Source organism: Anas acuta, chromosome 1 (genome assembly GCF_963932015.1).
Source record: "Anas acuta chromosome 1, bAnaAcu1.1, whole genome shotgun sequence".
NCBI lineage: Eukaryota > Metazoa > Chordata > Aves > Anseriformes > Anatidae > Anas > Anas acuta.
In genome coordinates, this window is record NC_088979.1 from 157381961 (window position 1) to 157405385 (window position 23425).

Sequence of the window (23425 nt, forward strand, 5' to 3'; positions counted from 1 at the left end):
TGCAAACCTTCTTTGTGTTATGACCTCTTTTTTTCAGGTGTTGGCTTCTATGATAAACAGCTGCCCACAGGGTTGTTTTTTCCAGACAAGGTCGTTGTTCTAAAGGTAAGCTGTTATTTCAAAAGTAGGCAAAAAAAAAAAAAAAAAAAAAAAAGGCATTGCAGAATTATTGTTTGAAAGATGAGAGGAGACTTGAACTCGATGATCCTTGTGGGTTTCTTCCAACTCAGGATATTCTATGATTCAACAGTAAATACCCCTTCCTCACAATAAAAAATTACCCAGACTCTATTTGACTAATTTTATAGCTGAACTGGCTGACACTTAGTTCTCAGTATGTTTAGGTAACACATACTTAAGCCCCTAAACTGAACCTCAAAAGGCTAAGGTATACATTGAAAAGAAAAATTTATGAACTGTATACTGGCAACGGTAAGAACACAGATACCAAAAGAAGAGCTTTGATAAAACAGCAGACATTGTGCTCCAACAAGTATCCTCCTGATGTAGTGACCCCACCTGTACTGGGATGCAAACCAGTGACCATCAGTGGACATTTGGCAGAGCCTGGAAACACCAAAGTCCAAGTCTGTGACTGCATGGGGTCATGACTGCAACAAAACTGGGAGAAAAGCCTATGTACAGAGCTGCAGTGCTGACCAAAGCCTGCAGAACACTTTTAATTTTTGAATTTCTAAGAGCTGCAGAGGTTAAGGGAGGCCCCTTCCCAGGCTGGGACAGCCCCTGCCCAAGGGTGCCAACCCACGACAGGCACTTCTGCAGGCAGAATCCAGCAGGGTCTGAGCTGGTGGTTTTAAGGTGCACCCACAAGCACAGTACACAGTATTTCTCCAATTCTTTCTAAATAAAATGTTGAAAGACCTTTGTCAACACAGGGGAGAGGGACAAAAAAAAAAAAAAAAGCCACAGGAAGTAAATCTGGGCCCTGAATATCTCTTGGTAGCTGGAAGGCACACAAGAAATGGCTCATTCAGTTCCCAGGTTTGAGAGGAATAATCCAACCAGCATTCACGAACAGTTGTGTGTTTGTGTGTGTGCACGTGATTTTAAAACATGGTGTGTGAAATTTGCATTTTTCTATTTAACATCATATCATCAAATTTCCACTCTAAAAGTTACAGGATGTTGTGTGTGCATGTTAGTGGAGAAATTTAACTCTTCTTGCTTGTTGGCTGGAATGCACGCGTGCTGGAAGCAGTAAAGAATTGCTGAGGATCTGACAAGGTTAGGGAACTTTAACTGACCTAATTAGTTACAATACTGCCCCCTCCCCCCCTTTTTATTTCCTTCCCAAGGACACATCACCTCAGGGAAGGTTCTCTGATTAATAAGTTCTCCCAGCTTCAGAGATACGGAGATTGTATTTCTATCTGAAAGCCTGAGTTACTAGGGAGGCTGGAACTAAGACTTGTTTCAGCTTGTAAATCACAGGGCTATGTGCCATGGGCCAGGCTCTGTTTTGATTTGGTACAGTGTAAAGAGATCCCTATCACAGTGCCCCATATAAACATCCAAAAAGATCACGTTTCTAACCTCACAGCAAGGAGCAGATGTAATTTTCCATGATTCATTTACAGGTTAAAAAAGTCAATAGGAGTGTTACAAAATGTTCAGTTCAGTTCAAAAATAACTACTAGCTATACATTAAGCAACCCTCCAAATACATGATAACTTCTGGGAATGTCAACCCAAAAGAGTACAGGCTGGTTGGTAAATTGCCTCTGTGTCAAAAATAACGAGTGTGTTTGTTGAGCAAGGTCATTACAGTAGTTCAAAACTTGTGGTCGGCAGCAGCATGCTGGATGTTGCTGAGTCTGCAATTTCATGGCAATACAAATATCAACAGACTGGCCAAGTAGCGCAGAGTCAGTTTTTGTAACTGAGCACTGAAGGATGTGTTCAGGACTCTGATTTATTAGAAACTTCACCAACAATTGAGTTAGGATTTCCCCATATAACCTTTTGAAGTGTAAATGTGCACAAAATTATACTACATTGCAAAACCAATATGTTTTCTCCAAAGCTTTACATATGATTTTGATTTAAAAATGCACAAGTCTGAACACATTATTTGGAATGTTTGTTTGTTTTTTTCCATCTGGAGATACACTCAGATCCAAGTACATCAAAAGATAAAGTAGCTTCACTAAAATTTCTCCAGGGAAAAGACCCAGTAATTCCAACTATTGAGAGAAACTGGTAATTAACATGAGATGAGGTGTATTTGGCAGCAGCAGAGAACTTTCCTGGCCCTCTATCATATCTGTATATCTCACAGTCATTGCTGAACTTTATTATTACAACAACCTTACAGAGAATGGCCTTATTTTGCTAGCACAGTGCATGCTGTAAGTGTGTAAGAATAGATAAAAAGTTCTCAAAAATTATCAAGCAATAAGTTTAGGGGATGATGAAGGAGAACAGCATCTTATGTTTAATTCCACGTGCAGAAAATAATAGAATCCACTCAATTACTGATTGTGCAGGATTCATCCATCTGTAGCTAAATAGTAGTTAAAATGTAGCAAGTTTTACAACTAGACAGGAGTCATCACAGGAGCATCTTTCTCACATCTCCACCCGTTGCTCACTTGATCCTCTGGAAAAATAAGATATCGAATTGGACTTTTTAAAGTCAATATATAATGAAATGGTGTTTTCTCTATAATTAGGTATAGCTGACTATATATAAAATGATTTTAAATTAAACAATATTCTTTAGGTAAATGCCATTTATACTGTAACCTTTGAAGCTTCTGTAGAATACTACACACCTCCATTCTATTTTGATTTTTCCACAGAAGTATGCCCAACACAAGTACAAAATTCCCCTATTTCCATAAAATGTATATTTCTGACATTCATTACCACCAAATCAATGTCTCTCCTGAGTGTCAATCAAGTGACTAATATCTTTTCTTTCAGTTCCTTACTCTGCTGGCTGCCTGTTGTAGATTCTTCAACCACCTGAGTTTATTTTAAGGGATTCTCACATGAATGTTGCCCTAACAAATATAAATGCAAGTAAAAATTTAAGTGCAGTATGCCTTCCCCCGTGGTCTAGGCCATGAACTTTTGAAGGCTTGAGGGGTGACTAGAAAGAGCTGAATGACAGGCTGAGACTGGAGGGAGTCTCCATGGGCTGGTGATAGGGCTGGTAGGGATGCCTGTCCTGTCCATAGGACCTACAGTCACAGCAACAGCGTACCATTGTCTATTCAGACTGGCTCATTTAGCTTACTAAGTAAAACTGCCAGACAAGATTTGCTGTTTTTCAGTTATTTTTTTTTCCTGCCAGCATATAGAGAATAGCTCTGTCCTCACCGAACCACAAACAGTACCACCCAAGGATGATGCCGAGGAAACTTGATATGTAGGAAGGAAAAAAAAAAAAAAAAAAAAAAAAAAAATTTCAAGAATTTTAATTTGAGGCTGAGACAATTTTCAGGATTATGAATTACCATTGAGTTAAGAAGGGAGAAGGAAACAAAAGGACATCAGTGGTCAAAACAAAAAATGTCATTCTGACATTGCTCTTAGTTTACGGGTTTGGAATTGTATTTTATTATTATTATTATTCCTTTTCAAAAGCTAAGCATGAAAGTTCTTCTTCAAACAGTCAGCCATCTGGCCCTTGCTGGATTTTAATCCAGCTCCTGAAATTTGATCTGAATTCATATAGGCAACAGTGTCCTTTGAAGTTAGCAAGCACATAAACACAAAAGCTTTATCAGTAGGACCATTCATACTGCAGCAAGCAATTGCAGGGTAGATTCATCCAGCCACAGCCTGTCCCCACACAAAAACCATTCCCAACAAAGCATCAGTTTTGAGGGTGGATTCCCACTCACCAAGCACACACAGTCCCAGCTACTCATGTGATGCGTTGGGTACTAAATAGGAACAAGAGTGGGCCTGACCCCGCGGCCTCCAGGACAAGCTGCAGGGCTTTTACACAGACGGCTATGGCCTGAATAGCTCGCTGACTATATAGCAACAGCAGTGCACTAAAGCTTTAAGAAGAGCTAAAAACAAGGTTCTTGTTGTGTTGCTCAATAGCTGCACAGTGCCAAGGAGCCTGGCAGGGTCTGCTTCACAGGAAGGGTCAGGTCAAACGGATCTGTGGTGTGTAATTTTAGACCTCTGCCCGACACAACGTAGCAACAGCTTCTAGCTGGCTCTTCTGAGAGACACCCTAACCACAATGTCCTTCCTACAGCCCTGAATAACAGCAGTTACTATAAGCATTAACATAGTTCAAAATGTCTAAATAATATGAAGTCATATATAATAACATAGAATGACAAAAAATGTCCAAACACCCTATGCCATTAGGAAACCTGCAGGTTTCCCCTAAGTCTTCCGAACGTTATTGGGCAGCTGGACAACCCTCAGCTCTGCTTGCTTCATCTGCGCGCTCCCACTTAGCCTGTCAGGGTTGTCATCTGCTTGAGACATTCTCAGATGAAGCAATTAGCTCAATATCCTTATTTCCATCCCCATCTCCATTTTTCTAGCTATTCCACCATCACTGGACATGTCACTGTATAAAGAAGAGAATCACAACTTCATTAAACTGCAAAGCTGATTAGATCCCTGCTGTCTGAGAACAATATTTCCTATCTTGTCTGGGCATGGCATAATTTACGTGAAATTGTAGCAGCTCCAGGATCACATCATGTTGGATTTTCATACAGCTTTGTTTGTCTTCCTGTGTAATTGCAATTTCCCAGCAATTGCAATATGTTTCTAACATGGCAGGCATTCTTATATCTAGGTTTCTCCTGAAAACATTGTCAGCAGGTGATAACTCATGATTCATTAGTGCAGTTCTGCAGTTTTGCTGTTCCCATCTCAAATCACAGTCTGATTCAGCAATCTTCTATAAGGCACTTTATTATTTTGATAATATTTTCCAACTACTTGATGGGAAATAATAGGGTCTAGTGGTTACTCATCTAAAGTTGTATTTCCTTCCAAATGACCTAAATTCAATTAAACGTCAGACATGAACTTTTCATGAAACTTCTGTCTAGCTACCAAAAACTGGATACGCATGGCGGTACCTACTCTTAAGAGTATCTTAGGAAAATGGAAACAGCTTAGGACAACTCCAACATTCATGTTATATCTAGCTAACAAACAAATTGGTAATTATATTTTTTTCAATAGATCAATAACTTTTTTTTTTTTTTTTTTTTTTTTTTTTTGCCAACAAGTAGGCCCCTTTGCTTTATTTGGACTGTATTTCTGCCATAGACATCATCTAAATAGTTTCCAGTCTCTCACTGTAATTTTAAAACCAATATAAAGCATATCCAGCCCTGCACATGGCTTTTTCCCATTCTTAAATGAGTTTCATATGACATGTTAACATATTTTTCTGTTGCACATTGGTAATTACAAGATGTGCTAAAAAGAAAGTCCTGTCTAGGATTAAAATGAAGTTGATCAAAAGATCTGAGAATACACTGACCTAGGCAACTTTTCCTGGAAGAACTTTGTCTCAATGACATCTTCTATAATCATTTGTGTGAGACTTGAAGAGGATGTTATAAACTTGACATGCCCAAAATACAACTCTGTAGTTTCCCTAAAGGCACTTAAATACATCTATTTGTTGAAACCAAGTCTCCCAAGTCTGTATTCAGTTTGTACTTGAAGAAAGTAACCTCTATATCCATGAGAGAAGTTTACCAGGCCCTTTTGGCAAAGACAAACGGGAATTGTAGACATTTTAACCTAAACTCTTACCAAAACAAATGTTTTTTTAATATATATGTGTATATATATGACATATATGTCTTATATACGTATATATAATGTCTTATATACATATATATAATGTCTTATATATATATATATATATATATATATATATATATATATAATTGCAATAGCTGTTTCAGAATGATGTTCCAATATTGTCTTTGAAGTTTTCCAGGGCCAAGTTCCTTTTTTTTTTTTTTTTTTTCCATATTGTCACCTTTCAGGAAACTCTTGAACTGACTCCAATTTCTCAAAACCTATCCATGAGAGAACTCTGCCCAACAGCAATTAGATACTTCTGCACAGTAGTACCTTCAGGTCGCTGATTTTGGCAGCTGCATTAGGCATAGACATTCCAATATTCTGCTCCAAAGAACTGTTGTGCCCCTTGCTGCCTGCAGGTACAAGTATGAGGTGTTAGCTTCAGCTTTATAGTTACCTACTTGTTCTCTGTGGTATGATATTTTTTCTTCTAGGTACCTTATTTTTGCTACAGAGAATGTACATTTTTGTTTGTCTAGGTTTAGTCCAGCCAATGTGATTCTTTCCAGAGCTGTTCAAAGCCTCTGATCATGTTCTTCCACTATGTTTGCATAGATTAAAATATCTCTTTAGATCATCAAGGACTTGTTGCATTTTCTGCTGAAACAACTCAGATGTGAAAACCAACATAAACAGCAGCTTGAAGAACATGTTCCTTCCCAAAGGTGTGCTGAATGTGGAAACCCTCTGCTCTAATGGCACCTGCCAGCAGCCTCCCATCCACCACATGAAAACATTTAGCATCATCCTTTTTGAAAAAATAAGAAATTAAAAAATATATATTGCCCTTGTAGATAAGGGTCTAAATCCCCGTTTATTATGTATTTAAGTGTTTGATGCCTTTAAATAAGCAGCTGTTTCCATCTTTCCCTTCTCCTGGCCTCCAGTTCTCTCTTCATTGGGGATATACCCAGTAATTTCAAAGACTGGTGGACTACACACCATGAAGTTAAATGTTCCTCCTTCTACTCTTATACTTAGCTGTACAAAATAAATAAATAAATAAAATGTCTTTAAGGACTGGAGCTTAAGGAGCCTAGTGACCCTGTTCTTCCTTTTGAGGTGTTTGTCATTGCCAGTACTCTTATGTTACTGATGCCTCCTTACACTACTTTGGAAACTTGCTTCCTTGCAAAAGCCAATCCTCACACATACTCTTCACAAGATCCTGACCTTGTCATTGATCATCATTAAGCAAGGTCAGATCTATTTGGTAGGAACTTCAAGTATTACAGTTATCTCCTCCTCCCTGCAAGGACCGGTTTGATTGAGAGAACGAGGTGAAGTACAGACTGAGGGACCTACAAATGATTCTGATCTGTTGGCTGCAGCCAAATATCAACTTAATTTTAAGTGAAGTTCAAACACATGCCCGCCAAGCACTACCAGCACTCTGATTTCACAGCAAGGCCACCTGGACACAAAAGCTGAGCCAGAGCTGCAGGACACAGGAAGGAATTCATCTTTGGAAGGAGACAGCAAGACCAATATCAAAGGGAATTTAAACCAGTTTATTTCTGAGGTATTTCCTTAAGGGAGATGAGTACCCTTGAATTAAGGCTGTAAGAGCACTGAGGTTTACTGTGTTTTAAGAGTGATATGCCTTTCTCTTTCCCACATCAGCCTGTATGGGAAGTTTTGTGCTGGTGACTCAGCACCATCTACAAAACACTTGGGGCTTTCAAAATGTGACAAGACCATTGAGGGAATGGTTTTTAAATAGTTTCAGAAGGAAAAGTGATGAACTCTGATTCACTGCGAGATCCAAAAATCAGTGCTGATTTGAAAACGCTCACCAGCATTGAAAGCTAAATACAGACAGTTAAGGCAAATCTGACAAAGCACATTCCAGTGCCTTTTCCACTTTTTTTAAGCTGGAAAAAAAATAAATAAATAAATAAAAAATCTGTGGTGCCAAACATCCCAGGCAGAAGGGTTCTGCTTCTTTCTACATGCTGAAAGCATACAGAAGCATGCACTACACCAGCCCCCTTCCACTGTGTGTCACCCTGTCATCAGCCTGATGAGACTGGAGACAATGGGAAAATTTGTGTTTTTAATGCAGCCCAGCCACACAGCTCTCCTTGTCCCAGAGGACATCTTCCACCAGTGACGTGACTCTGCAGCCACGCAGGAGGCAGAGCAGAGGTCCTACAACTAGCTTTGTGGTGCACTGGGAGAGGTGGGAGGGAGAGCTGTCTGCCAGCTCTGCAGCCCACAGCCTCGTGGCAGCACCCTGTCACCTGTCTTTTCCATGAGCAGATTGGGACACAAGACAATTTTGCTCAGGATGTAGATACTACCTCTTTTTTTACACATCCACTAATGTTATAGGGATCCACAGCCCAGGCTGCGGACTTGCACCTTATGAGTCAGAGACTTCTATGTGGGGATGCAAGATAGTTTATGGTATTTCTGGATTTTGACAGAAGGCTCAGCTGTAATACAAACATAGCCAATATTTCTCAGATGTTGGCCCTCCAGGCTGTGGAAAATATCCTGACCTGTGTTTGTGAGGAGTTCAGCATGAAAAGGGCCTCTGTGTGAGCCAAGGCTTCAGGACAGTACCATAACAAACAAAGACCCAGATAGCAATCACAGTGCGTTAAGGCATTTTCCTCACCACTATGAGAAGCGTGTGTACTTTGTAATGGTAAAAATCAATTGTTACAAGACTAGAAATAGGAGAGCTGTCCATGGAGGTGGCAGAGCCATCGGGCAGGGGTAGGAAGGTAAGGAGCTTCTCCTTTCTCCAGAGAGGCAGAAAACTGCATCCAGTGTGCCTCCCTGGTCATTTATAGAACCTTTGTGTAAACAGAACCATCAGATGGTCTGATAAACTCCACTAAAAGTTATTTCTTCCTTTTCTGTATTTATTGTAAGGAGGCATGAGCTTGTCTGAGTAATTTGTGTTACCAAGAAATAGAAGCTGTTTACCAGGTACGTAAAACTTTCCAAAGAAGCAATATCCATCAAGCCCAGCCACAGTCCTGGCTACTGGTGTATAACAAATTCTTCTTCTTTTTTTGCCTGAAAAGCCTTTCATATTTGTGTGAATTCCCAAAAGCAGGCCATGAATAACGTTAGACAGTGAAGCCAGGTACAGAGTTTTCTTCTTGGAGACACTTCAGAGTCAATCTTATCATTACAACGGTACTTTACCAATTACTGTGTTTCAGTCTCTAGGTAAGGACATGATCATAGCTCAGTCACTCCAGTAACGACACCCCAGAAAGTACCATAAGCAAAACACTCACTAGACACAGCCCATAATGTTGGCAGAACAAGCAGAAATGAAAGGAGACAAGCACTAATATTTTATTTTCTTTTTCTTTCCCTTTAGTGAGAGTTTGTGGCGTGTGTGTGTACATGCATGCCTGCATGTGTGGGCATTTAGATGTCCCTGAGAGCAGGGGAACAACAACTACCACTTTCCCTTGGGCAGCCATGGTGCCAAAGAAGGGGGACAGGAGAAATAAGCAAGCCCACATCTTAGACACTCTCAATCCAGGAATGCAGCCTGCCTGTGAACAGGACTGGACATATTTCCTAGTCTATAAAATCTGTTTTTTTTCTCCCCATCTTCATCAGCCAGCTGTTTGCGGGATCAGAACAGCCCCAAGGAAGGCAAGCCCATGGGTAAATATTCACCATCAAATAGTTCAGAGGTGTATTGACATCAAATACAAACACCTTGATTCCTTAACATGGAGTTACATGATGGACTTACACCATCAGTTCTTACTGATGGCCAGTTTCTTCCTGAGAGAAACTTGTGATCAAAGTCGGTCTCAACAGTCCAGCCTGACACTGCCTGCCAAGGAGACCATTTAAATACTGCACTTGGAAGATGCTTATTTGCAGATTCCTGGCAATGCAGGAACAATGGCTCTTGCTCTGGCACTGGGCCCACACACACACCACCCAGGCCATGCAGAAGAGTTTGAAAGTGACAGTATAACACAGCAGAAGGCAGTACTTGTCTCTCACCCAGCAGACATCTACATTCAGATCACTCCAAAAGAGCTGGTTGTCTTGTTGGATTATTGCAGTCATGCTCCTCTTACTACAAGCACTATTTCTCTCCAATTGGGATACTATCTCAATCATATGACAACATGTAATTGCAGAATCCTGTCATCATCTTTTCCTGAATACCTGATTGGAAGGCATTTGTCACAATTCCTTTCATCAGGATTCAGAGGTGAGGGTTAAAGAAGTGTGAAGTCAGCCATGCCATAAACCAATATGAATCTAATAGCTGGTAGAGAAGACTGTGAGGAAAGTTTGACAAGAGTGATCAGAGTTTCCAAAACAGAATAAAAAAAAAAAAAAAAAAAAAAACAAAAAAAAAAAAAAACATACAGTGCTATTCAAATGAAAATGTTTCAAAATCCTATGCAAGGGCTATTATAGCTGCCACACATATAAGGAAAGAAGATTTCGATTGGTATGTTTAGGACTTGATTATTAGCTATCTCTTACACGACCTGAAGTGTGCAAACCCATTAAGCTGTTTACAGATTTTAAATGTCCTTCTAAAAAATCAGCTCATGAATTCTTGTGACAGGAGAACAGATTGGAAAAAAAAAAAAAAAAGTCATTTCAAAGATTTTAGGAATACTTAACATTGTCAATATGCCATCTAATTTTATTTCTGATTTAATATTGATCCTTCAACATACACTTATTGTACTAGAAATGGAAATTATATATGATGGAAAGGCTTTGCTGTTGAGTTCCTCTCTGAAAACATCAGAGCAACCTAGTCAACAGATATTTTAGTTAAATCCCGATCAAATGACAGAGAACGCCCACTGTACTTGGCACCTATTGCCACTATTAATCAAGACTGCCTTTTCTAGATATGCAGTACAAATGAGAAGCATATAGGGTAATGAAGAGGTAGCTTTAAAAACCATGCCTGATTGCAAAGGCAGAATTACTCCAGGTTCTCTGTGTTCATGTAATAGAATAATGCCTCTCATATGTGGGTCATCTGTAGACTCCAGCACCTGGGTATAACACTTTCATTTTTGGTTCTGTGATTGTGTATTTCCCCAAGTGGCTGTGTTAACCCATGATAGGTTTCTTTTCCTGTTTATAAGGACATTTTCAGACTCCATTATGAATTTACCAGTAGACGTTGTTAATTTTTGCTACTGTTTAAAGTGAAGAGCTTTCCCTTCTCATGTCCTTTCAACACAGTTGTACTTTGCTTCAAATACAGTACAGCTATGACCCAATTTATAGCCCTAGGTAGTTTTTGTGGTATTATGGTACTCTTCCAAGAGCACGCAGGCTCATGAGTTTATAGGGGATGTGTTTCCTTACATTAGCATGCAACTCTGTTGTTACAATAACATGATTTCTGCACTCGTTTTTTGTGCTTTCATGTTTACATTGGAGAATGTTCAAACTTCTCCTGCAGGTAGGTGTTTTTCAGTGTTCCTTTCCTTTTTTTTTTTTTTTTTTTAAAAAATAGAGAGAACTGTGAAAGGTGTATTTCCAGTTGTTTAGCTTGTGGTTAGCTTTTTTTAAGTAGTTGCATTCTTAAAAGAAAGCTTTTGTCTATGGTTTCAGTCTGACAACAGCTCTGATATGTTTGGGTTGTGGATGCTTTGGGTTTCAGTGTGTTTCACAGATCATCGTTTTTCTGATGTGTGGTAGGTTGGAGATGGGCAGTGGTTAAATACAGGTGCATACACTAGATACTTTAAGGCATTCAGAATGGATCAACACCTTTGGTACAGTCTGATGCCCATTTCCTTGCATGTGTTCTTTCCCACTCTGCCTGTCCCAAGTAAACTGTACTACAACAACTATACTTCCTCTGCCTTATGTAAAGATGTTTCAAGATCACATAGTTCACAAATGAGAGAGACATGTTTGGGGTTTGGTGGTTATTTTTACTTTTTTTTTCATGATTCATCTCTAATTTAATAACAGAGGCCAGAGAGCACTGATCACCCCTTAACAACCAAACTGTAGGTGGAATGCATTGTAGCTTACAGGACTAGCTACTTATAAGTATATTCCCTTAAATGGCTATGCAAATCTCCATTAAACAGTATCTTTTCCAATTCATCTACCAAAAAGGAAATTAAATAATAATCCAGTACTGCCACACTGCACTAGTTGTGTTAGCTGAAAGAAACCACAATACACTGGATGTCTTCAGAGTCTTGGTCTAAAGAAGTCTAACACGTTAATTGATGCTTCCTATTAAGCATATAGAAAGTTTAATTGTTGTCATGCCAAGTGTTTATACTAACTAATCACTAAACTGTAATTTACCTGTTTTTTAATTCTCTTGGATTTGCCAGATTAGAGACTGATTTTGTCAGACAGCCTAAACCTAGTGTTCTCAAACCCAGGGACCCACGTTAAGATGAAAAGATGCAGAGTATCGATCACTACAACTTCTCTTCACATTCTACATCTCCAGTTCATCACAAGTGGCCAAAAAAAAAGATATACTTTGTTTTTATTTCAGAAAACTATCAAAGTAATTGCCAGATATTTATTATATATATGGATATAAATCTTTTGAAATATCATTTCAGTTTGGAGGGATCTGTGTTCATGGCTGATTTACAAAGCATAGTTAATGCCTAATTATTTCATTTTGCCTTTTGCCAGGGTATGAATAATTCATGACCCTTCTTTAACAAAACCAAGAACAGGTTGATTCATGATCTTGATCCACAGCCAGAATTATGAAAAATGCACGAATATTGGAAGAGTTCAGGACTGGGAAGAAGAGGCTTCACTTTCTACCTAGATTATTCACATTAGCATCCAGAGGTTATATAGTAACTATGCTGAGTAAAGGTGGAAAGAATATGCGATGTATTACTTGCAAAACACTGCTGAAACCTTTGCATTAAAGCTATCCATCAGGCTCATAACTGACAGGTCTATCTTCACAGTACCATTGCTCAGGCATTGACTGTGGATTTGTTTTTGTTGGTGAGTCAGAAAGGTGATCATGATCCAAGGAGACAGTATCTAGAAGATAATTTTATTGCTCACATTGCACCCTCTACTGTCTTATTCCTATAAATGCTCTGGGCAAGGTCTTCTGGCTGTGTTACAGTGGTGTGAAACACCACAATGTGCAGTAAGACAAGCAAGTAACCAAGAGAGAAGATGCCAAAGGAAAGGAAAAGACGACACAGAAAATCTGCATGAGAAGAAACTTATAGAACAAAATCAGAAGTAAGGAACGTGCTCATTAACTGACTGTCTGTTAAGCCCTAGCCTTTAATCCTGACTGCATTACAGTTCAATGGGAAATCCTTTTGAATGAAGTCAGCAGGACAGTGCCTATAAAAATGCAGTCCATAGTATTAGGAAGCCCATCTACCTTCTTAGACCATCAGATATATTTGAGGTTCAGATATATGCATCAGAGGTCAATGCATCAGAGTAGCTCTGTGGTGTACAGGGGTCATTGCTATGAAGAATTAGACAGCAGATCTGGTTGAGTATCATAGGTCAAAAAGATCCATCTTCCAGGTTAGTAAGATGGGTATAAGCACTGGAACAGGCTGGAGACTGGCTAGTTTGTTACCTTACATTACAGCCCAGCCAGCAGCATACAGTGACAGGGTATATATTTCATCATCGGCACACACTGTCTTGTTAATCAATGTGCCAACCAGACACTGTCCTATGTTTAACCACTGTATGTTACTGAATACAACACCCATCCTAAAAAAGCTCAGCCTGCTCCTAAGATCCTACTCCCAGCTCATTGCTGGTGTCCCAAGAGAGAGAGAACTTCCTGTTTAACCTAGATGACTTGTTAGGCTCCAAGGAGCAATCCAGAGCATGACACCACAATTTACACCCTGATATCAAGTATCTGAAGTTATGTTACACAATATAGAGAAGAATCCATCTCTAGAGTCTGCCCACCCTCACTGTGGTGTCTTAGCCAGGCGAGTTGGCTCATCTTGCCTGGTATCTGACATACCTTATTGACTAGAGAGGGAACACAGTTAATAAGCTTAGACTAGAGGGCTAGATTTCAGGTGGTTCACTTGGGGAAGAATTGATCCCACTCATAAGGGCCTACCCTGCAAGGCTTGCAATCCAAAAGGACATGCTATTACAAGCACGTCATAAGGAGAAAAGGCAGCAGGAAAAGAATGGAAGACCAGATCTGCATATACTTATGTTACTTACAAATGTAGCTGATAAGAAATATGTAAAAATGGAGAAAATATGAAAGAGATTAAGTCCATGGTGATAACAATTATAACTGTATCATGAAAGAAAGGTGCATTCCAATCTTCATTTCACTTTAAAACAAATAAATAATTAAAAAAAAAAAAAAAAAATTACCAAATGTTCTTCTGATCCCACTTTAGTTATTGTAAATATAGTGTTATTCTATACATGCCATTGGAGAAAATATCCACTGGAGTGGGAGACATGGCTTTCAATTTCAATCTCCAGGCAACATTACAGAAGACTCAGCAATTCCAGAGCAGTGGTTATCAAAAGGCAGTGGGTGACAGCCTACATAATCCTGTTTGCAACTGTACCCTCAGAGTCAGCTTTCCACAAGAAAGGGCTTAAAATGGAAGCTGGTTCAGACTTTAATTTATTGCAGCCAGACATAGTAAATAAAATCAAAAGTTTGATCTTCTTGGAAACTGAGCAAATTGGCAGATGTGCCACAGTTCTTTCAGAAGCGTATCTCAGGATATCCATTAGTTTTGCATCATGCTCTGCTGCTGCTCAGGGATACTGTGATGGACCAGCAAACGAACTATTTGTTTCAGCTGCATGCTAAGGGAGGAGACATGAAATTCCATTAACTACCATGTCTTCATTCAAGCTCGAGACACCAGTGTCCATTACCCTGTACAGAGCAGGCTGTCCCACTTTCTTTTTCAAACCCTCTATAAGGTGTGCCATCCATTTAAGCATTTACTGGAGGAGGCCATAACTGCTAAACAGGGAGTCATAGTTTAGGATGGTTGTCAGCTGAGATTTTTTAAACATAAAATTTGTCTCTCAAGAGACCCAGCAAGAACATGAAGCCCTAATAAACAGTCTGTACAAAGCACCAGGCAGTGTGTAGCAGGAGACAACTCTGCTGTGCTTGGACTTGACAGGCAACCTTATCCCTCTCTGACTTCTGTTATTTTAGGATGGTAATCTGCTGTTCTCAGACCGCTGTCCTTGGCAGAGACTGAAGCACAGCCAACACAAGGATATCCTTGCTTATAACTTGAAACACAGGGTCAGAATGACAACTCAGAGCCTAGATTAGGTGGAGCTCACTGCAAAAAATATCCTTTCCTCTCATATTATCCTCTCTGCTTCACAGTATTTGGCATCAGCCTCAGCTTTTCTTGATTGCAAGTGTTGAATATGTTGAAGGTAATAGAAAGTTCAACCAATTAGTGGTACATTAAATGTTTTTTCTGTCCTTTGAAAAAGGGTTAAACTTTGATTTAGGAACAACTATGTAGAGTTCTTGCTTTTGTAAGAGCTTCTAAAGGTGAGTACAAATGGCTGTCCTTTAGTATGGCTCACACCAGTCAAAATACAGTGTGAATAGGCATTTGACAAGAAAATCATGGATTGCACAGGGTATGTGAATCACATACAAATATGCATGTAATCTGTTCACTTAGGTGTCAAAATATCTAATGCAAACTGACATTAAAAAAAAAATAAAGTCTAAAGGGCAATGCAGTTCATATATATATAAATAGGTTGCCATCTAATGAAGAAGGTAATTCACACCTTCTGCAGGAAAGCATTCCCCCCATGTGTATAGTAAATTTTAAGAGTTGCTTCAAGACCAGACACAATATTAAACTTGCCAGCTCTCCTAACAGGAATGGGCTTGAGATAAGGCATTCCCTAGGAGAAATCTCAAGAAATCTGAGCCTGCAAAATATGTTATCTTGGGCTTTATCAGGCTTTGCCTGCCCTCATTGTCTGCACGTATTGCAGTGGCATCCCCCGTCCAAGTCCATGCAGATGATATTGTCCAGGATCCCCAACAATACCTACCAGCAAATCAGAAAAGATTGATACACGGTCTGAATCTATGAAGAAATGGGGGTGTTTGGGATTGGTCTCAGGAGGACACATGGCTGCAGACAATTTCCAAAATGGCCAGCATAGCAGCTACAAGTTCCATGGGTATATCCAGAGAAAGCCACAGCAAATTTCAGGGCTTAAATCTGAAGTTTACTTTCTAAGTTAACCTTCTAAGTCAGTTCAACCTGATTATCCCCAAAGTTGGGCTGTACACCCTGTGTTAGGAAGGTACCCCCATAACAAAGCATAAAAATAAATTATTCTCCTCAAAATGCATCTTTAGTAAATCAGCACAGCAGAGCCCAGAAACACAAAATGAGTGTTGTTTCAGTAGAGCAAAGCGACAGGGCCAACAGCAGATGCATTTCTTGGCACCAAGCGCTGCAAATTTTGTAAGCAGCAGGGACAAACCTGTTTCACCAAAGATTAAGTCTACACAAAAGCATCTCATTCAGAACTTGTAAAGAGGCTCATCTATTGTCCTGGCAAACGGCACCAAAGATACAGTACCCTGGAGACAAAATGTGAGGCTAGCTGGAAACGCACTTGCCAACCTGAAAAGAAAGGCAGTCAACACAATGGTAACTAGTGAAGAAACAGCTGGGCATGGTAGCACCAGACTGTGTCTTTCAACCCATGTTATCAACACTTCTTCATATAGCCAGCATGTTGTGAAGAAGCACTTGTCGCTTTCCATTTGGTCACAAAGAAATGAATGGGGCCTAGTGTCAAAAGAGGCTGGTAAGGGGCATTAATTTGTTTTCTTTTAATACTCAACAATATTGGAAACGGTATAGTTAAACAGTAAGGGCAGCCATGTGAAAATTTGTATCACACTAGTGACTTATTGCTGACATTTGAGAAATGCCAAGGCTCAAGGAGATTTTGGAAAAATATGGGCCATCATTGACACAACTAGTGAAACAAACGCTTCTAGCACACTTCACACTCACACCAAATTCAAGGGCAAAAAGTGTGACTGTCAACCCATTCCATTGTACAGCATCCATAATATGGATACTGGCTCATCCCTTCCCATTCAAAATTTCATCCCTTGGAAAAGTGGGTGTCTAGCATCCATTCCTTCATCAGTTTTAATCTCTCTTTCGGTATTTATGGCAGAAGCTCACTTTTGCAGCTGTACTGAGAAAAACAAGGCAACTATAAAGTATTTCATTGTATGAGTTATGTGCAAGTTTCAAGCTAATGGAAAAATGTGAATACTTTTGTGAAAAAAAGTTTTATGCCTCTGCTCCAAATTATCTGAGACAAAAATGCTTATAATCTTTCTTTCCCCTGTTTGGATCCCACTCAAAAGGAATCTAAGAAAATATTCTTAATGGCAACAGATGAAACACCATTATACTGGCCAACTCTTTTTAAAAAAAAAAAATATATATATATATATATATATTTGGTTTAAAAAAGGCTCCTAAGGCACATACTATTTTAATGATCACAGCAAATTGTAAGCTTTTAAATACACTTCCTCAGACTTTTTCCTAGGAGGAAATCAGGAGCTGTAAATGATCCAAGGATAATAACTCGTTACAGCAGAGGCTGGCTGCTGGGGAAGGGAGTAGCTGGACTGTCAAGAGTATGGTTGTTTTCTACAGGACCTGTGTTGAAATGAAGCTATGTCCTCGGTCCATATCAGCACCAAGGGTCAGTATTCTCAAAGAGCAAACACATGAGGTGGAATTTCTGACCTGTTTTTATTGTGACTCATCTTTTCAGATGCAGTATATTTAAGAGCCACCAAACTTCATCTGCTAAAACTTCATCCCCCTTCTACATCCTACACCTCAGGAAGCTGCTTTGCTGTGCCACTGTCCACTTGTTGAGCCAAGTATCTCAGAGTAAACATAATGAGAGCAAACCAGGATTTGTGCCAGCAGCTTGTGAGCATGCAAGCAGTGATCTATTCATACAAAGAGTATATTTCAGTGCAAGGGCTTCTCTACCCAAGACATTAACAGAGATTATGAAGGCAGAGCAAGATGTCTTATAAGTGGAAGACAGTTGTTTTTTTTTAGGACTCAGTAGCTTTAGGGTTTCCTCAATATTCTAAATTGGAATAGCTATTTCAGGGCATGCTACAAGGTTCAGTCCTTCTATGCTCCCCAAAATTTGAAAAAAAAAAAAAAGTGATTCCAGAAATGAGGTAACTCTAATGTTTAGTTTGCCGATCTTGATGCCACTGGAGAATATTGCTGGACATTATCTGTTTTCTTATTTCAGACTTTATCTGTTACATCATGACCCACAAAAGCTATTGAAAAACACATCTCCTTTCTGAACCATTTGATGGTGAATTATGCATTTCTGAAATATTCCAAGGTTATAAGGAAATGGCTCTAGTTCACAAGGGTGAAGCAGCTCCATCCAAATTTACATCTTACAAAAAGCAAAGAAATCACCCTTCCAGAATAAATAAATAAATAAATAAATTTAAAGATGAATCTACACATATATTTCAGATAATTTCTTTCCAAGCTATCCAAATAGTTTCTTTCATTTAAGCTTTTAACTGTGATAGAATAAGTATTTTTTCTAGTGTTTACACGCATGCTTGGGGTATTTTTGTCTGGTCTAAGGGGGATTTTTTTCACAGTCTATTCAGGGAAGTAGTATCAACTAGTTCTGTTAAATTAAAGGTCAGCTAATATTTTCAATATGGTTACTTTCTAGTGCTTTCAAGTCAAGACTCAGATAGAGAGATAGATATTCCTTTAAAACTGCTTCGTTGTACTGTAGGCCTATGAGGTCACTGCTAGAAAGAGAGAACAAAGTTTCTTCCTCACATACCATAAAAATAAAAAGAAAACAGAACTGAGAGAAGCTCATAATGATGAGCTTTTTAATAAAAATTTTCCTTTAAAAGAAATGAAACTTCTAACATTTCTTCTGAATATAATGCAACTTAGTCAATAGGTTTGGAAAGAAGGTGACACATACATAGTTGGTTTTTTTTTTTTGGTTTGTTTTTTTAACATCAAAATATCTGTGACAAGTAGAGAGGGACACTCTATACCCCATGTATCACAGAAAACTGGGGAAGTTTCCTAATTGTCTGAGATGCCTAAAAGAAATTTGAGAGGGATAAGAGCCATGACCCCTTGCACCCCACTTTCTCCTAAATCAGGCTCCAGCCTAGACTGATTTCTGAGTGTCAGTCCCTGAACCATGCTTGCAGCCAGGGTCTATCCCTGCCTGATGTCATGTGGAAGGTGCAGGGAATCAAGCTGATATGGGCACATGCAGGATCACTCTGAGCTGCTGGCTTGTACAAGAGCAAGTGCCTAACACAGCTTGTCCCACCTGAGGGAACAGACCCTGGCTCTCATATATGCTCACTTTATTTCTTCTGTGCCTTGGAAATAGAGCTGAAGTTTTTTTCCACAAAACCAACACCTGTGCTAAAATCTCTGTAGTCATAAGACAAAGTGGATCTGGTAAATGAGTTCCACTTCAACTCATGGTGCCTTGCCTGTAGTACATGAGATGCTGCCACCAAGGCCATTGTATGGAAAAAAGTTTTCCTAAAAAATGTCTTCCTCTATGGATCATTGTCTTTCTACTTAATAAAGCCTCATACTTTCATGTTAAGCTTAATTTCTAAGCACACATGGTACAGTTGTAAGATTAAGTGTGGGTATTAGACACATAAGAATGACTCCCCCCCCCCACCTCACCCCTCACCCCAACACTCTCAGGCACTTTTAGTTAGCTTCATTGAGGCCTTTGATAAACTAACTACATACGCCCCTTCCCAGGATGTCATAGTTTGCACCTTTAAAATTCATTTCATTGACAAAAAATAATTGAATAATTGAAGAGACTTCACAGAAGATATTTGAGTAAAGAGAGTGGAGTACTGGTAGTACTGGTAATAAAGATTTCAACTTGGGTAATGCAGTATGTTGACACAGATTTATTTATTTTTTTGCTTATTTCTTATTGCTTATCATATTGCTTATTTCTTTCTCTTTTCTAAGATCATTTCACACTGACAAACAGCAGGAAAAGTCATTAGGAAAAGGAAGAGATATCTTTCTAACAACATACGGCAAATGAAATGAATTGCAAGATCTTGGTGTTAAAAAACACTTCAGTTACTCTTAAAGAACCAGTATATAAAATTTCATCAAATAAAAATTATCAGACATTTACTTAATATTTTCCTTTTTATTTTTAAGGTTGGTAAATATGCATAAATACAAACTCTTGCTGTTAATCAGCCCTTTTTCTCCCACTGATCTACACCTGCTATTAAGAATGCAATGCATTTTTCAACAAAAGTGCTGACAACATTTCATAAAATCATTAAAAATCATCATCTTGCTTTTACAGACAGTGTCACAGAGGTGATGTGATGTGTGCAAAACTACTCCATAAATCTTTTGCAGAGTCAAGAGCAGAATCTACTGCTCTGTGATCCCATCTCCCTGTCCCATTCATTTCCTGCACTACAAAATAGGAAGATAATGGAGATGTAGGATGTACCTACTGCCAAATAAATCAAAAATCACCTCACCCCCACTCTGTGCATAACAGATCTCTTAGGAGTCCCAAGAATGGCAAGGCAAAGGTGAGTTTGCTTTGTTAAAAGGGAAAAAAAATGCCTTTGAGCATCCTGGTGCTAGGGTTGTGTACATCTGCATATGCAGAGGCTGATCTCAGAGGTGGCCGCCCAAGGCTAATTAGAGTTGGAGGCATCTATAATTATAGTATTCTCTAATTATAGAAAGGATAGAACTCCCACTTATGTACAAATGCATGGCTAATTGTTCAGCAATGATGAGAAGGAAAAGAAAGAGAAGTCCTATGACTATTTAATGAGGTTTCTGAAAATGTATTACATTATTTAACGTGTGTTTGAGTGCAGCTGAATCTTGTTAAATTGCCACTCTTCCTTCATTTTTCAAGGCAGGGAACCACACGGCCTTGGGCTGAGCACTGGCGAAGCTGCAGGCTGGGAGGTGGCCTTAGCTCTTTGCTTAGACAGAGGCGGGTGATGAGGAGCTATGGATTGATGCCTTTATGAAGGGCTCAACATTCAAGATAGGCATTGTGCTACTGAAGCCAGACAGGGGGGGGGATTATGCACATTTTAACTGCTCTTTCAGATCCCTTCCAACCCAACCCATTCTCTGATTCTATGGCTATGAGTCCTAGCAGGATTTTGTTTCCCCTGATAGAGAAGCTGCTCTCCTTTGAGGAGGTGACCAGCAAGAACCACCAGGTGCCACGAGGACACTCAACTGTCACCCTAGAAGAACTACCAGCCCTTCCAGCAAGAGTGGGAGCATTGCAGTTTGGGAACCTGGGCCTTCTCAGCGGGGATACTCTGTTCATCAATGAACTCACACACTGCCTTGGTGCCCTTGCACCAGCCAGCACATCAGTGTCACTATTGTTCATTTCATAACCTGGTGTTAGTTAAGGGCTCTGCTGTCCACCTGGACATGTTGGCTGGCATCAAAACCATTGATGACTGCCATCGTGTTGCCATTTGGAGTGGTTAAGAATTAGTGCCCCATATCTTTATCTAGAAAAATAATTGCTTGCTTCTGTACCCACTGCCAAAAGCACACTTTGAAACCACCAGCAATGCTGACTGGGACAGAGTCTGGGACTGGGGATAAAGGCATCAAGATCTGAGACTGACAGTGAGGGAGAGGTCGAAAGGAACCACCTACCAAGAGCTTAAGCAACACAGCTCCCAAGGGGCAGCCACATCAGAGGGGAGCAGAGCTCTGCCGAACCAGTTTCAGCAGCAGAGCTGGGGCCCAGCTGTGCTGTGAACAGCTAGATCTGCTAAGCCAGCACTCAGCAGCCTCAGCACAGCCCTCCTCATCACTCCTTTGCACTTCAGAAATGCAGAGTGCGCTGAAAGCTTCTTTCCCTGAGACTTTTTCTCTGGCAGGATATCAGTGAGCTGGCATCTCATCTAGGTATTAACACCCCAAGTGGGCACTGATGAGGAAAGAGAGGGGAAAGGTTTTTCGGTTGAGGAACAGTTTTTCCATGTAATACATTTAGACCAGGAAGTTTCCATGACAGTGAATATTATCAGAGCTGACGCTTGATCATCTTTTGCTGTAAAGTTCTTTCCAGCTATTTCTGAGTGATCTTATATTAACAGATATGAGACACCAGGCCTAACCTTTGTTTATTAGAAAATGCACGGGCAAGCACAGGAACAGCTAGCAACACCTAACAATGGAAAATACAGAAATGTAACACAAACTGGTTTACAATTCTCCAGAAAGTATTAATGGAAAAAAAAAATATCGCTTGACTGTTTACATTTATCAAGACAGATTTACACAGGTTTTATTTAGGCTATAGGATCCATCTGTGACACATTTCCTTATTTCAGAAACACTCATTGAGTTTGCAAGACAAAGGAAAGGGCTAAGATTTGAACTGACCTCCCTTCTCCACAAGTTAAAAATTAAAAAATAAAATAAAATAAAATAAAATAAATAAAATAAAATAAAATAAAATAAAATAAAATAAAATAAAATAAAATAAAATAAAATAAAATAAATAAAATAAAATAAAATAAAATAAAATAAATAAAATAAAAATCCTACAATCATGTTAAGTTCCTATGTAGGAATGTTTCATACGTTAGCATTAGGCTTAGTGCTCTTGAGGGGTTTTTCACAGTAGTCTTGAACATATGGTTCTATATGCTTTATTTAGAAGAATTTTCTTTTTAAATTGCTGCCTGAGTCTAATTCCTCTTGGCATCTGAAATACTGCTCATGAGGACTGCTTGGTTGTAAAAAAAAAAACATACACAAAGCAAACATGTTTAGAGGCAAATCCGATCTCTGCCTCTTTTGAAAGGACAGCATTAGCATACCTTGCACAGGATATGCTACAAGGCATTTTTAAAAGAAGTAGACTGTTCCTTCCAACCTGGGCAGGAGGCAGACAGAATTTCCTTTGTTTTTAATAGATTTTAAACTAACCATATTGTTTAGGAAAGGACTGCAAGCTAACAAATGCCCGAACAATATTATGTTTTGTCTGTGCTACACCATCTGTGTTTGCAAAGCTACCACAATATTAGAAGTTTTCCTGCATGGCTCTTCATGTTTTATGTATACCATGATATCTCTTCATAGCATTAACTTAAATATTTCAATACTGTCTCCAGGCTTAAAGAAAAATCCTCCTCCCTCCACTTGCTTCCCCCCACCAGACATTATTAGGTTTACTAAGATATCAGTAATTCTGCTGGGGGGACTGTAATGCACTTGTAGAGCTTCTTCCTGATAGTGTATATAGAGCATTGCTAAACATTTCAGACAGACCAAAGGACATAACTAAATTTCTGGCAGTGGCTTCCTGGCTGACAGATGGCAGGACAGACATTCTCTCTCATCAGGAGTCTCCTATGCGTCTCATGGGGTGAGGTAAAAATGGGCAGAAATAAAAGATTTGTCATGGAAATGTACATAATAGTTGTAAATCAACAGAAAGAGTAGAGATGAAGTCTCATGAA

The 23425-nt window shown here is 39.3% G+C and overlaps 1 long non-coding RNA gene across 1 annotated transcript in view; it reads right to left on the reverse strand.

Moving 5' to 3' along the window:
* Nucleotides 1-2283: 2283 nt before the first annotated feature.
* LOC137848762 (uncharacterized) overlaps nucleotides 2284-23425 on the reverse strand; it is an 86332-nt gene continuing 65190 nt past the window's right edge. Inside the window, exons 3-4 of the long non-coding RNA XR_011091509.1 lie at nucleotides 3346-3386; nucleotides 2284-2620 (exon numbers count right to left, since the gene is read on the reverse strand). This is a non-coding gene — a long non-coding RNA (uncharacterized lncRNA). The remainder of the gene's footprint in view (nucleotides 2621-3345; nucleotides 3387-23425) is intronic.